This window comes from Capra hircus, chromosome 23, assembly GCF_001704415.2.
Source record: "Capra hircus breed San Clemente chromosome 23, ASM170441v1, whole genome shotgun sequence".
Taxonomy (NCBI): Eukaryota; Metazoa; Chordata; class Mammalia; order Artiodactyla; family Bovidae; genus Capra; species Capra hircus.
Window position 1 is genome coordinate 19,739,692 of NC_030830.1, and position 15,506 is coordinate 19,755,197.

General features: G+C 40.0%; 3 non-coding genes across 3 annotated transcripts; all 3 read right to left on the reverse strand.

Annotated features, from left to right (window-relative positions):
• Positions 2,163 to 2,236, reverse strand: TRNAT-CGU. Its single transcript has one exon. It is a non-coding gene; the product is annotated as a tRNA-Thr (tRNA).
• Positions 7,833 to 7,904, reverse strand: TRNAA-AGC. Its single transcript has one exon. It is a non-coding gene; the product is annotated as a tRNA-Ala (tRNA).
• On the reverse strand, positions 14,984 to 15,055 carry TRNAA-CGC. Its single transcript has one exon. It is a non-coding gene; the product is annotated as a tRNA-Ala (tRNA).

A 15,506-nucleotide genomic window follows, 5' to 3' on the forward strand; every position in this document is an offset into this window, starting at 1 on the left:
TTATAGTCCAACTCTCACATCCATACATGACTACTGGAAAAACAACAACTTTGACTAGACAGACCTTTGTTGGCAAAATAATGTCTCTGGTTTTTAGTATGCTGTCTAGACTGGTCATAACTTTTCTTCCAAGGAACAAGAGTCTTTTAATTTCATGGCTGCAGTCACCATCTGCAGTGATTTTGAAGCCCCCGGCCCCCTCCGCCCCCCCAAAACAGTGTTTCCACTGTTTCCCCATCTATTTGCTATGAAGTGATGGGACCAGATGCCACGATCTTAGTTTTCTGAATGTTGAGTTTTAAGCCAACTTTTTCACTCTCTTCTTTCATTTTCATCAAGAGGCTCTTTAGTTCTTCTATGAATGAAGCAGGGCAAAGGCTAATAGAGTTTCGCTGAGAAAATGCACTGGTCATAGCAAACACGGTCTTCCAACAACACAAGAGAAGACTCTACACATGGACATCACCAGATGGTCAATACTGAAATCAGATTGATTATATTCTTTACAGCCAAAAATGGAGAAGCTCTATACAGTCAGCAAAAACAAACCGGGAGCTGACTGTGGCTCAGATCATGAACTCCTTATTGCCAAATTCAGACTTAAACTGGAGAAAGTAGGGAAAACCACTAGACTCATTCATGTATGACCTAAATCAAATCCCTTACGATTATACAGTTGAAGTGAGAAATAGATTCAAGAGATTAGATCTGATAGAGTTCCTGAAGAACTATGGACAGAGGTTCGTGACATTGTACAAGAGACAGGGATCAAAACCATCTCAAGAAAAAGAAATGCAAAAAGGCAAAATGGTTGTCTGAGGAGGCCTTACAAATAGCTGTGAAAAGAAGAGAAGCAAAAGGCAAAGGAGAAAAGGAAAGATATACCCATTTGAATGCAGAGTTCCAAAGAATAGCAACAAGAGGTAAGAAAGCCTTCCTTTGATCAATGCAAAGAAATAGAGGAAAACAACAGAATGGGAAAGACTAGAGATCTCTTCAAGAAAATGGGAGACACCAAGGGAACATTTCATGCAAAAATTAGCACAATAAAGTACAGAAATAGTATGGACCTAACAGAAGTAGAAGATATTAAGAAGAGGTGACAAGAATACACAGAAGAACCATACAAAAAAGATCTTCATGACCCAAATAATCATGATGGTGTGATCACTCACCTAGAGCCAGACATCCTGGAATGAGAAGTCAAGGGGGCCTTAGGAAGCATCACTATGAGCAAACTAGTGGAGGTCATGGAATTCCAGTTGAGCTATTTTATCTCCTAAAAGATGATGCTGTGAAAGTGCTGCACTCAATATGTCAGCAAATTTGGAAAACTCAGCAGCGGTCACAGGACTGGAAAAGGTCAGTTTTCATGCCAATCCCAAAGAAAGGCAATGCCAAAGAACGCTCAAATTACCGCACAATTGCACTCATCTCACACACTAGCAAAGCAATCCTCAAAATTCTCCAAGCTAGGCTTCAACAGTACGTGAACCATGAACTTCCAGATGTTCAAGCTCGATTTAGAAAAGGCAGAGGAGCCAGAGATCAAATTGCCAATATCTGTTGGATCATAGAAAAACCAAGAGAGTTCTAGAAAAACATCTACTTCTGCTTTATTGACTATGTCAAAGCCTTTGTGTGGATGACAACAAACTATGGAAAATTCTTCAAGACATGTGAATACCAGACCACCTGACCTGCCTCCTGAGAAATCTGTATGCAGGTCAGGAAGCAACAGTTAGAACTGCACCTGGGACAACAGACTGGTTCCAATTCAGGAAAGAAGTATGTCAAGGCTGTATATTGTCACCCTGCTTATGTAAATTCAATGCAAAGTACATCATGAGAAACACCGGGCTGGAAGAAGCACAAGCTGGAATCAAGATTGCCGGGAGGAATATCAATAACCTCAGATATGCAGATAACACCACCCTTATGGCAGAAAGTAAGAACTAAAGAACGCCTAAGTAGTAGATCCATACGATAGACCATTAGTAGAGAGCCTGAGAGTCATTGAGAATACAAGTGCAATGAGAATCGGTTGTGGAAATAAAAAGTTCCAATCAGTGAAGTTGATCTACCTTTAAAGATGGTATCAGACTAAAAATTCTTTTTGATTGTTAAAACTAAGGGTTCAACTTTTGAGATGAAAAACCAACAGGCCCCGCTGGGATTCGAACCCAGGATCTCCTGTTTACGAGACAGGCGCTTTAGCCAACTAAGCCACAGAGCCAGCTGTTTGATAGCTCCAGCTTCCTTTCTGATCAAATGCTACTCAATTAGGTGAAGAGCTGTGTTAATTAAAGTTACTAAACACGCCGTGGATAGAAGAGACCGGCGGCTCCATGAAGTCGCAGAGTCAGACACGACTGAGCGACTGAGCACACACCCACACTGCTCACTCTCTTCTCGAATAAATAGACCTTATAGAACAGACAGAGCCGCGATGAAGACTCCTGGAACTTAAGCAACAAAACACTTACTTGCTCTCGCACGGTAACGGAGAAAATGTACTAAGAACAACCATGGAATGGGAAAGAGTGGATACGAGCTGATTATTCTTTGTGCAGGAAGGGGCTTCTGTAAGTGAGGCCAGAGACGCTCTTATATTTCACCGGATTGTAGTAACTTAGAATCCTCAAGTGAGTGAAAGTAGAGTGAAAGGCTCTTCTAGCAAAACAGGTTAGTTAGAACTTCAGTCCAATTGATGCCATTCCTGGTTGTTAGGAGATGGCACACTTGTGCACTGAAAAGCAAAACAAACAACCCCAAACTTCAAACACATTTAGACTCTGCTAACAGCTGCCAGCTTGTGCTCGCTCTTGCTTCGGGAAGCAGGAGACTGTCAGCATGGAGGTGATTAGGTCAGAGCTCACTTAACGGTTTTCTGATTCAAATCCCAGGAGCCTTTGCCAGCCGGAGGCTGGGGAATGGCCTCCTTTCCTGCAGCTCCTAGAAGGCGCACAGACGGAAAATACTACTGGCTTGGCTTTGGGAGGCATCAGACTCTTTCTTCTCTATATTGCCTTCTTCAAATTGATGTTCTTTAGTATTAGTGTTTTCCACATGGACCCTCAACTTGTAGAAGCTAAACAAACATTAACTGATTGTACAGTCACGAACCTAAGAATCCATTCTTAAACTGTGAACTCTTGCATCATGATTTTCTGCCTTTAATTGGAGTAAGACCAGTGCTGAAAGGGAGTGAGTTCAACTTAGCAGATGCCACTGTGCATCTACCCAGCTTCCAATGCCTCATCAAAATACAAAATGGAAGGACTGCAAAATTCTTTATTTAACCACGTAAATGCTGAAAGGAGCTCTGAATGATAAGACCTTTGAATCCCAAAGTCTTATTGCTTTTTTGAGTCAAATGTTCTGATATTGCCATTTTGTATCCTATTCAGAATGTTTTTGATGGCTCAGATGGTAAAGCATCTACCTGCAATGCGGGAGACCGGGGTTCAATCCTTGATTCGGGAATATCTTCTGGAGAAGGAAATGGCAACCCACTCCAATACTCTTGCCTGGAAATTTCCATGGATGGAGGATCCTGGTAAGCTAGTCCATGAGGGTCTCAGAGTTGGACATGACCGAGCGACTTCACTCTCAGAATGTTTTTATAGTGAATATAAATGTTTCTTGCTAACCAGGATAGTGATTTTTAAATCTAATCTATACTAACAAACTTCCATGATTAGGACTACACTTCTACTCCATTTATAGTTACTTTTATATTTTCTGAGTTTGGGAAACAACACCTTTAGAATAATAATGGGCTAGGAATCATTGTGTTTCTGAATTCCAGGTAGCTGAATTGTTTACGATCTGGACTAGGTAAATTTCAGTCACAGAAGTACTGCTGGGAGGACAGCATTTAAGGTGAAGTATCTTCAACAAGAGTAATATTACTTTGAACCTACTATGTGTCAGGTATTGAAATCAGCTCAGTTCAGTCGCTCAGTTGTGTCTGACTCTTTGCGACCCTGTGAACTTCCTTGTCCATCACCAACTCCCGGAGCTTGCTCAAACCCATGTCCATCAAAATCAGTTCTATGGATACAACTAGGTACAAGATGGCCACAGATGATAGAAAACAAAACAAGAAATTTTAATGAATGTCAAATATCATAATAAAAGAAGTACAAGATGACAGACGAGCAGCTAACAAGGAGGTGTCAAACATACCAGACATAATAAAAGGGGGGGAAAATAAAGACAATGACTTGGAATAGTGACTTAAAATTTCCTCACCTTGTGGAACAATCATTTCAAATAACTTAGAATTTATCCTAAAAGAAAAATTGCGGGGAAAAAATAGGACCCTTTGAGAATTAAACACAGGGAATTCTATGTGAGCAGATTAGTTTTTCCCAGCACAATTTTTTTCTGTCTCTTCAAGGTTGTTATTTTTAACTTTTATTGGTGAAGAGCTTATTTAAAATACCAAAAAATACAAATATTGCATTTTTATGCATCTAGCACGTTTTTTACTTTGTTCATTAGAACAAAAAGTTGATCTTTTTGTTGCCACTTGTAGCAACTGTGAAATGGATATTCCAGTCCCCTTATCTAACCTTCCTCTCCTTTGATCACCTCATACTATAGGAATTCAAAACATGGTCGTCTGATCGCCTTCCCTGAATATTTAAACTCTCCCAGATCTCCCACATTTTCCTGAGGTCCTGTTGTCCAGATTATGTCTTTGTGAGGAGAAGTGCTCTAGTTGGTTTCATTCCCTTCATCTAGTGTGCTCTCTCTTTGGATCTGAAGGGTCAATATAGATAAGAAAAAAGAGAGACTAGCTTTCTTTTCTACTTACATGCCAGGACATATTTTATTTCAATTACTGAGAGGTCATTAGTCACAATTTAGGATTAAACTATGCAAGGATTGCCCTCCACTACAATGTAGGTCCACTGGATCTCATTTCTCCGAGAAATGAAATGAATAAGGTGTGTTCTTCACTAAATGACCCTGAGTTCACATCTACTTTTCTCTAGCCATAAGACTGTGCAGAAATTACTAAATGGAGTCAAACTCAGGGTAGGCTCAAAGAAATTTCATTACTGGTAAATAAACGGAGTGTTTTTAGTCTTTTACTTCAGTGCTAATGTATAAAGATCCACAAATAGATTTTCCCCAGCCTTCTGCTCTGTGTGTTCTTAGAAAATAGCTCCTTTTTTTTTTTCTCTATCTTTGTTTCTTTTAATATTATTTGGGAGAAAAGAAACCATACAGAATATGAGATCTAGTTTTACCTTTTTAAAATAGTCTTCGCTATTTTATATTGTTGAAACCATTATTACTTTCCTCTTAGGGACCCAGCGTCATATGATAAATTAAAACAAGACTTGCCTTATGAAGTATTAGCTCCAAGTTGTCAATATCAACTCCTCTTTCCTGAGGTAATTTTATTTCAGAAAATGTAGTGCCTTTCCTTGCTTTAGGTCTAGGTCAGAGCCATTTCAAATCACGGATAGATATCCCTCAATTTAAATTTTGGGGAGGAAAGCTTATAGTATACTTGTTCTGTCCTGGATGGCCCTGAATTATTAAATGATGCACTTTCTTCCCAGTAATGAACTTTGCAAACACAGGGATCTCAGGAAATAGCAGTTCTCAGTTCATAGTCCTTGAACAACTGTGGTAGAATAAAAAAAAAAAAAAGAGAGAGACAGAGAAGTGTTTTTCTCTATTTAGCAGACTGCTATGTGAAATTAAGTTACATCCCCATCCATCACCCCACCTGCCCTTGACTTGGCCAAGCTGGGGACTACTCATGTATCTATGACCACCTCAGTCACTAGTGGTGTCTCTAAAATAAGGTTAGACTGAGAAAGGGATAAGCCTGCAAGTCTACCTCTCATACGTCTCCTCCTACCTTTGTGGATATTTGGAAATAATTTAAATAGAGACTTTCTAGGCCAGCAGTTCTCAACTGTAACTGCATATTCAAATCACCTAGTGATCTTTTTAAAATGCTGGTGTCTATTCCACTCTCTGGACAAATTAAACTAGAACCTCTCAGTGCAGAATCCAGGAATCAGATAATTTTAGAGCTCTCAAGGTGATTCCAGTGTGCAGCCAAGTTGGAGAATAACTGCTTCAGGTTGAAAGAAATTTATGAGCTCAGGGAAACTGCATTGATTTTTATCTTCCCTCATCCCTTCCATCACCCAGTGCACATTTTACCTGCCAGATAAAATAATTTAGTCAGGACACTGTTCTTAAACTGCACCTAAACCTTTTTTATTAGTTAAATTAAGGAGGGTCTTTTCATGGGTTTGGGATAGAGAAATCTTAAAAAACAAAACAAACAAACAAACAAACAAAAAACCACCTTTGATGGAGTAGGTGACCTGAAGTGACAACAAAAGCAGGTAGTCATTACAACTCAAAACTGGTTTCTAGGCAGAACTGTTGATATCTCACAACTGCTAGCCTTGTCTGTGGGTATATGGCACACTGAAAATGGGACAAACAAGGAATGAAATAGTTTGTGAACTATTTCTTTATTGATGGCTTAGCTGGTAAATGCTACGGCTACTATTTTAAGTTTGTCCAAAGTGTTCTAATATCTTTAAAGCTGTGTTGGAGCTAAACTATTGTAGGCCTGTAATAAGTATTGATAAGAGCAATTGTTCAGTAAATAACAGCAGAGAATGATTTAGCTAACAGAGTGCAAACCTCAGTGCACCACACTTTCAAAGGCCCATTTTAAGACCCATTCTTTAATCCTGTGGTTTTTTTCTTAGTCAGGAAGCACAAGCACTAGATTCACCCACGAACGACAGACCAAATCATTAGAGACCAACAGAAAGGATGGTTGCCCTTATTATCTTTTTAAAACTGGACCCTGTACCTCTAAGAACTTGGAGCCCTTGACCACAGCCTCCAAGAGCCACATAGAGCTGCCCAGAGGCCTCCCTGAAAAATAAACAGAAGTACAGAAAAAAAATTTTTTTTTTGAATTTCCTTCATTTGCTCATGTGACAGGGTGTCATGAATTGGAAATTGAGGCAAAAGCACCGAGATCCAAGAAATGTTGCATTCCAAAGGGGACTAGCCCTTCATCAAAACAAAGGAGCTGGCCAAGGAAAGTACTTACCCACATGAATGGTATAAAAGGGCTGGGTTTAGGAAAATAAGTTGTTTTTTTTAAGAGCGTTAAAGTTTTTAGAATCAGTGAGGTAAATTTAAGAGACTACAAAAGAAATCAGTATAGAAGGAATTAAATCCACACTGATATGAGAGCCGCGAGCTCACTGGCAAAACACACTGAGGGGAAAACGTGTCTGTAGCAAAATGTTTCACTTTCACTCCTTTGTGTTCGATTTCTGAGAGAACTGTCACGTTTTGAGAAGCGAAACGTATCCAATGCTTTCACAGCCTGGGAAGAGTTTCTTTTCTTTCTAGGCAGCTTCCGGTGAAATCCATCTTTCTTACTGAGCCTCTAGGTACGAAACCTGAGTCTGGAGCTACCATCCCATCCCCCACCCCAAACCCCAGCAGAAAAGCTAAGTGAAAATCCGAAATCTTCTAATTTAGAGTTTAAATGGATAACTGTCAACCCCCGCCACCCCCGCCCCCCGCCATGGAATAGCGACCAACGTCATTTCTGATTTCACTTTGTGGAAAACATCTCTAATCCCTGCTGAGGACGGAAAGGAATAAAATTTTAAAACGTAAGCATTACTAGCATAACCCGAGCAAAGTATAAGTACCCGGCGGCAAGAACGGTTAATCTTTAGGTTTTACAGGAATGGACTGTGGCCATTCCATCCCTTGGAGAGATGTATTTCCGGAGCTGAAAAGAAACAAAAGCTTGGAGATGCTGGGGATCGAACCCGGGACCTCATGCATGCTAAGCATGCGCTCTACCACTGAGCTACATCCCCACTCTAACTAATTGGGCTTTTCTAAACTATCTTCATGAAATAAAACAAATTTACATTTTAAATTATTTTGCTATTTTCTGAAAGATACAATTCCCACCCTTGATTTTATAGTACTGTATTACCAAGGAATTCTGATTAGCCTGTGTCTTGCAGACATTCAGAGACTGATGAAGATACAATGAGCTCGGAAATCAGAGTAGGCAACAGCCTCCCAGACCTTTCTTTCCAGAGCCCTTTTCTCTTTTGTCAAAAGATGTGTGAGACAAAGGAAAATTCCTTACAGGAAAGATAAAAAATAGTTTGCCAATGACTGTCTTTAATTATGAAACCTACCAAACTGTCTTCAATTCTGCATCCCATTCCTGGACTCCAGAAACCGCTATGCAACTATTCTTAGAAAACAGGGAGCCAGTGAAGGTATTTCTGTTAAAAAAGTAAGTTCCTTCCACTTTTAGCAACTGAGAGGACTGAAAGGTGAAGATGTTGGTTTGCTTCCTGCGGCCTTCTGATCCTCATTTAATTCAAAGAATACACATCAAATTCAGGGAACATGAATCCTCGGATCTTGCTCTGATTCTTCAGAAAGAAAAGCCAGAAAGTAAGAGATTTGTCACTTCTAACACTGAGGCAAATCCTCTGCTTTCATGGTGCTTGTCTTCTGCAGAGTGAGTGGTTCTTTAGAATTCAGACCACTCTCTCAACAAGAGATGCAAATCAAAGTTTTCTCCCGCCTAGTCCCCAAATACAAAAACCTGTGAGCCAATCTGGAAGAATGAATAATAATGTCAAATAGAAACAAAAGGAAGACTGAGGATACAGCATGCTTACAGGCGTGGAAGTGTATGTAGTTCAGAATGGTTGGAACTGAAAGGACCAAGGCAGAGAAATCAGCTTGACAAGATATAATCAGCATTTCTCATCCTTTCACCTTGCTAAGATAACCTAAATTTTATTCATATAGTAAGAATTTGCATAAACCATGAATCATCTGAAATAATTATGGTTTTTTCATTTCCTTTTGCCAGGGATTGTTTTCATGGTAGTGCCATGACCCTCTGGTGGGTAGGATGCACTAGGCAATCAGCCTAAAATTTTTGGAATTTTTTCCTTCAGGATAAAAAGAGAAACATGAGAGATGAACCACACATCTTAGTTTAGCATTGACATTTTATTTTCAAGAAAAGTTTTCTGTAACAATCTGGAAGCTTGAGAGAAACAGATAAAAATTACTTTTGGGGGGTAAATAATGATAATTCCTTTACAAGAAATGTAAAAAAAGGCTTTCTGGAAATATTAGTTTTCTATTGCTGAATAGCACTCCAAAATTCACAGCATTAAAAAAACTGATGCTTATTATCTCAGATTCTGTGGGTCAGAAACTCCACTGTGGCTTGGCTGGGTAATTTTGGTCCCAAGAATCTCCTGAAGTTGAACTCCAGGTATGAACAGTGCATGCAGGGCTCTGGAGCATGGACTGTGTCTGGGGGATCTGCTTCCCACATGGCAGATTCACATGTGGGTAGAAAGCCTCAATTCCCCCTCATATATCATGGTGACTGAGTCAAGCAGGAGAAGACTGCACAAGGGTGTGATTACCAGGAGGTAAGGATCCTGGGGGGGAGGGCCGTTTTGAAGGTTATCCTTAATTGTGTATCAGTATTTATTACAATACCTGATATAAGTAAATTTGTGAACTAGTTTTTAAAAAGTAAATGTGTGGATGGATAGACAGACAGATGCTTGCATCTCTGAAGGAATAAACAGGAGGACACTTTCAGTGGCTACTTAAGAGATTTAGAAGTGAGAAATCATGAAATTTGGCTTCAATCCTCTTAACTCCATTAGAAGAAATGGAAACTGTATAAAAATGTATAAATTGTCAAAACTAACATTAAAAAGTTATAGAAAATCTGATTCAATATACAGCCATTTAAAAAACGGAATTTAAACAAAATTTCCAATCAGAGACAAACTTACTGGCATGTTCTATGAAATCTTAAAGGAAACAATAACCTCCGTGTTGTATAAAATATGCCCCCCATGCACAAAATGGGAAAACTATAAATTATTTTAGGTTAGCATAATATCTATATCAACACCCCGTGGAGAAAATATAAGAAGGGATAATTATAGGGCCATTTTAGTAATAAGCACAGAGGCAAAAATGTCTTAAAAAAGAGCAAACAGACTTCCAGTTTCTGGTTCCATATATAAGATGCTTGAAAGTCACCACTTCATTCTGTCAAGAAGGAAAATATGAACAGAGTGAAAAATCAACACCTCTCCTAGAATTTATAAGAGAGGTGAGGACACAGGGCAACTGGCTGCCCCCAAGACTGGAGAGATATACAGGTGAATAAAGGGAGTCATGACTTACCTGAGCAGTGACTCACAAGTGGAAACCACAGGAAGAACCAATACCTGAACTGTTGATGATTTGCTTGAGGACCCAAGTAGGCAACTCTGATCACTAAAAACTTCAGGGACACTGAGTCACCGCTTGGGCAGGGTAGAGGTGGGGTCTCCACATTTTTGTGTGATTTACCCCTAGGACTTTAACCAGATTCTCACATTAACCATCTAAAAATCGGGGGTGGGTGGGTGGGGTGGGGCGCACGTAATTCCTTCATTCTTCCAGCAGAGGGGGAAGAAGAGGAGCCACATTGAAACATACCAGTGCTATTGTTCTTAACAAGGCCCGATTTCTAAAGAACCCATTTAACCAGACCTTAACCAGCTGGGGTTTTGTCAGAGCCTAATTTACCCAGAAGAAGGGAAATACTCAATTCCAACTGTCTCTAGATTTTCACATGAGAGAAGGAAAAACCCACTCCAGCATCCTGTAGCTATCCTGTCCCACCTAAGAGTGAGAGGAGACAAAACTGAGAAACAATCGTGAAGTTCACCAGCCAGAGACAAAGGGTCAATAAAAGACAGACCTAATCGTAGGTCTATAGAAAGCTTCTCCCCCAGCACCTCACCACCGCATTACTAAATTCCTGTTTATCCTTTTATCAAGTACACCATGTTGGGCTATCCAGAAAAAATTACAAAGCATATCAGAAGGCAAATAATAATTTGAAGAGACAGAGCAATAAAAGAACCAGTTCAGTTCAGTTCAGTTCAGTTCAATCGCTCAGTCGTGTCTGACTCTTCGCGACCTGGTGAATCGCAGCTCGCCAGGCCTCCCTGTCCATCACCAACTCCCGGAGTTCACTCAGACTCATGTCCATCGAGTCTGTGATGCCATCCAGCCATCTCATCCTCGGTCGTCCCCTTCTCCTCCTGCCCCCAATCCCTACCAACATCAAAGTCTTTTCCAATGAGTCAACTCTTGGCATGAGGTGGCCAAAGTACTGGAGTTTCAGCTTCAGCATCATTCCCTCCAAAGAAATCCCAGGGTTGATCTCCTTCAGAATGGACTGGCTGGATCTCCTTGCAGTCCAAGGGACTCTCAAGAGTCTTCTCCAACACCACAGTTCAAAAGCATCAATTCTTCGGTGCTCAGCCTTCTTCACAGTCCAACTCTCACATCCATACATGACCACAGGACAAACCATAGCCTTGACTAGACAGACCTTAGTCGCCAAAGTAATGTCTCTGCTTTTGAATATGCTATCTAGGTTGGTCATAACTTTCCTTCCAAGAAGTAAGTGTCTTTTAATTTCATGGCTGCAATCACCATTTGCGGTGAGTTTGGAGCCCAAAAAAATAAAGTCTGACACTGTTTCCATTGTTTCCCCATCTATTTCCCATGAAGTGATGGGACCGGATGCCATGATCTTCGTTTTCTGAATGTTGAGCTTTAAGCCAACTTTTTCACTCTCCTCTTGCACTTTCATCAAGAGGCTTTTTAGCTCCTCTTCACTTTCTGCCATAAGGGTGGTGTCATCTGCATATCTGAGGTTATTGATATTTCTCCTGACAATCTTGATTCCAGCTTGTGTTTCTTCCAGTCCAGCGTTTCTCATGATGTACTCTGCATAGAAGTTAAATAAGCAGGGTGACAATATACAGCCTTGACATACTCCTTTTCCTATTTGGAACCAGTCTGTTGTTCCATGTCCAGTTCTAACTGTTGCTTCCTGACCTGCATACAGATTTCTCAAGAGGCAGGTTAGGTGGTCTGGTATTCCCATCTCTTTCAGAATTTTCCGCAGTTTATTGTGATCCACACAGTCAAAGGCTTTGGCATAGTCAGTAAAGCAGAAATAGATGTTTTTCTGGAACTCTCTTGCTTTTTCCATGATCCAGCAGATGTTGGCAATTTGATCTCTGGTTCCTCTGCCTTTTCTAAAACCAGCTTGAACATCAGGAAGTTCACGGTTCACGTATTGCTGAAGCCTGGCTTGGAGAATTTTGAGCATTACTTTACTAGCATGTGAGATGAGTGCAATTGTGTGGTAGTTTGAGCATTCTTTGGCATTGCCTTTCTTTGGGATTGGAATGAAAACTGACATTTTCCAGTCCTGTGGCCACTGCTGAGTTTTCCAAATTTGTTGGCATATTGAGTGCAGCACTTTCACAGCATCATCTTTCAGGATTTGAAATAGCTCCACTGGAATTCCATCACCTCCACTAGCTTTGTTCGTAGTGATGCTTTCTAAGGCCCACTTGACTTCACATTCCAGGATATCTGGCTCTAGATGTGTGATAACATCATCATGACATGGCAGGAATTTTAAAAACTATGATTAAAATGATAATGGATCTATCTAACGAATAAAGTAGCTAGTATGCAGGAACAGATAGGCAATGTAAACAGAAAGATGAAAATCCTAAAAATACCAAAACAGAAGAAATGCTCAAGGTTAGAATACATAGTAATGGAAAGGAAGAATGCCTTTGATGAGCTTAGTACAATAGGCATAACTAAGGAAAGACTCTGAACTTGAGGATGTATCAGTAGAAACCTCCAAAACTGAAAAACAGAACAAAGACGGGCGGGGGGGGGGGGTACAGAATATCCAAGGGCTCTAGGACAGTCCAAAAAAATATATATATATATAACATGTGTAATGGGAATACCATAAGGAAAAGAAAGAAAGAAATAGAATATTTGAAACAATGACTGAGAATTTCTCCCAAATTAATGTCAGACAGTAAACCACACATCTGGGAAGTTCAGAGAGCACCAGAAAGATAAATGAAAAAAGAAACAACAACAACAACAAAACCTATATATAAGCATATCATTCTCAAACTAAAGAAGATCAAATATAAAGAAAATAATCCTGGAAGAGGTCAGAGGGAAAAAACATCTAGACTATAGAGGAACCAAGTCTAGTGACTTACATGTGACTTCTATTAAGAAACTATGCAAACAAGAATAGATTACAGTGAAATATTTAAAGAAGAAAGCCACAACCTAGAACTCTGTGCCCTGAAAATTTTGAAAAATGAAGGAGAAATAAAAACTTCTCAAACAAAAATGGAGGGAATCTGTTCCCTGTATACCAGTCTTTTAAGAAGTGTTAAAAAAAGTTCTTTAGAGACAAGAAAAATAATAGAAACTCAAATCTTCATAAGGAAAGGAAGAATATCAAAGAAGGAATAAGGGAAGGTAAATAAAAACTTTTATTTTTCTTAGTTTAATTGATCTGACAGGTAAGTTTGTTCAAAATTATAATAGCAACAATGTATTTGATTATGAGATTATGGCTATATTGTATACATATGTATGTTTACATGTAACTAAAATAAATGATAGCAGTGATACAATGGCTAGGAGGGAGGGAATTTTGGATTTTTTCCCTATTACAAGGTAGTTACACTACCTGTGAAGAAGTATAGTTTTATTGGAAGGTGACCTTGGATTAATTGCAAATGTATACTACAAACTCTAGAGCAACCACTAAAAAAAGTTAAGGAATTAACTGATAAGCTAAGAAAGGAGACTTAAAAAAAAAATGTTTTGTGGTTCCTCAAAATTTTTAAATAAAAATTAACTGCCACATAATGCAGCAATGTAACATCTGTGTATACATTATTAATATTGTGACTTACAATAAGAAATATATATTTGGTCTTCATCCCTGCTAATGGCAAAGAGTTCTTAAAATCGTTAGACTTTTCTAAGGTGAGAGGAGCAAAAGTGTTTCTGTTATGTCAATGAGGTAAGTTTTGGCTTGCCACTAGAATTAGGAGCTGTTTGTTAGAACAGAACAGTCGCGCTATTAAGGGTGCCGATTTCTTTGGAAGGGATGATGCTAAAGCTGAAACTCCAGTACTTAGGCCACCTCATGCGAAGAGCTGACTCATTGGAAAAGACCTTGATGCTGGGAGGGATTGGGGGCAGGAGGAGAAGGGAACGACCGAGGATGAGATGTCTGGATGACATTACTGACTCGATGGACGTGAATCTGAGTGAACTCCGGGAGTTGGTGATGGACAGGGAGGCCTGGCGAGCTGCGATTCATGGGGTCGCAAAGAGTCGGACACGACTGAGCGACTGAAATGAACTGAACCGAACTGAACCAACTCTGCCTTCTATGTCCACAGGCTATTCCTAACCTTTACCACATTCCCAGACCTCCTGCGTTGGACTGTGACTAGCTCTTCTCCACAGAAATCTTAAGTAAAGCCAAAGATGAAGTGAGAAATGAAGAAATTTCTCTTACGGTCCTGGGTGGATCTTTGAATACCGATGTACAACTACTACACCAATACTAAAACACATGCTACGTTCTCCTCTCCTTAAAAACATATTACTGAGATATTTTAATTATTTTCCAGTGCAAAGTTGGAATGGATAGAACCTCCTTTAATTGAGATAAATAATTCTTTGAAATGCAGCTGTTTTCCCTCTTCCTGACATTCATAGGATGAACTTACTTCTGAATTGTCTCTGGCTTTGTACTGCTTGCTGCCTAATAAAACATCCCAAGGAGTTTTCCAGGAAGCAGAGAAAATCGTGATGGTAGTTAACCAAACGGAAGACCAATAAACACATATATGGAAAACTGCTATATTTAAAGGTCAAGATAATGGCCCCCAAATGAGAAAGAGTTAAAATATTTTGATTTAACAATTTAAGGCCAAAGTCTGAATTAGACAGCCACAACAAAAGTAGAACTACATGGAGATGCCGGGGATCGAACCCGGGGCCTCATACATGCGAAGCATGCGCTCTACCACTGAGCTACATCCCCTGGCGAAAACCTGCTGCTGGGTAGGATTCCTGTGCTTTTAAAAGGTCAATGCGTTTTGCACAATTTGGGGTATCTTTTTATTTCCAACCAGATAGTAACCATCATTGAGGATGAATTACACTTAAAGCCGCTTTCGGATTCTATCCAAGTAATCCCCTTCGGAGATGCAGTGACAACATGCAACTCAAATCGTTACTGAGAGCAAAGCCCAATTTCATTCAGTAGCTTCAGCACAAGTGCTTTCTCTCGCGTTGGCCAAATCGAATCCCATGTGGAAATCACTGGGAGGTTTTTTTCAGAACGCTGAAGCATGGTCTACAAGCCAAAGGCTCATAGAAAATGCGATTCGCGCCCCCGCCCCCCCACCCCTCACCCCCGTTCCCCCCACTCCGCCGCCCTTTTCTTTGTAGCTGAATGGTTGAACGGTCAAATGACTCTTCGGAGCTGCGTC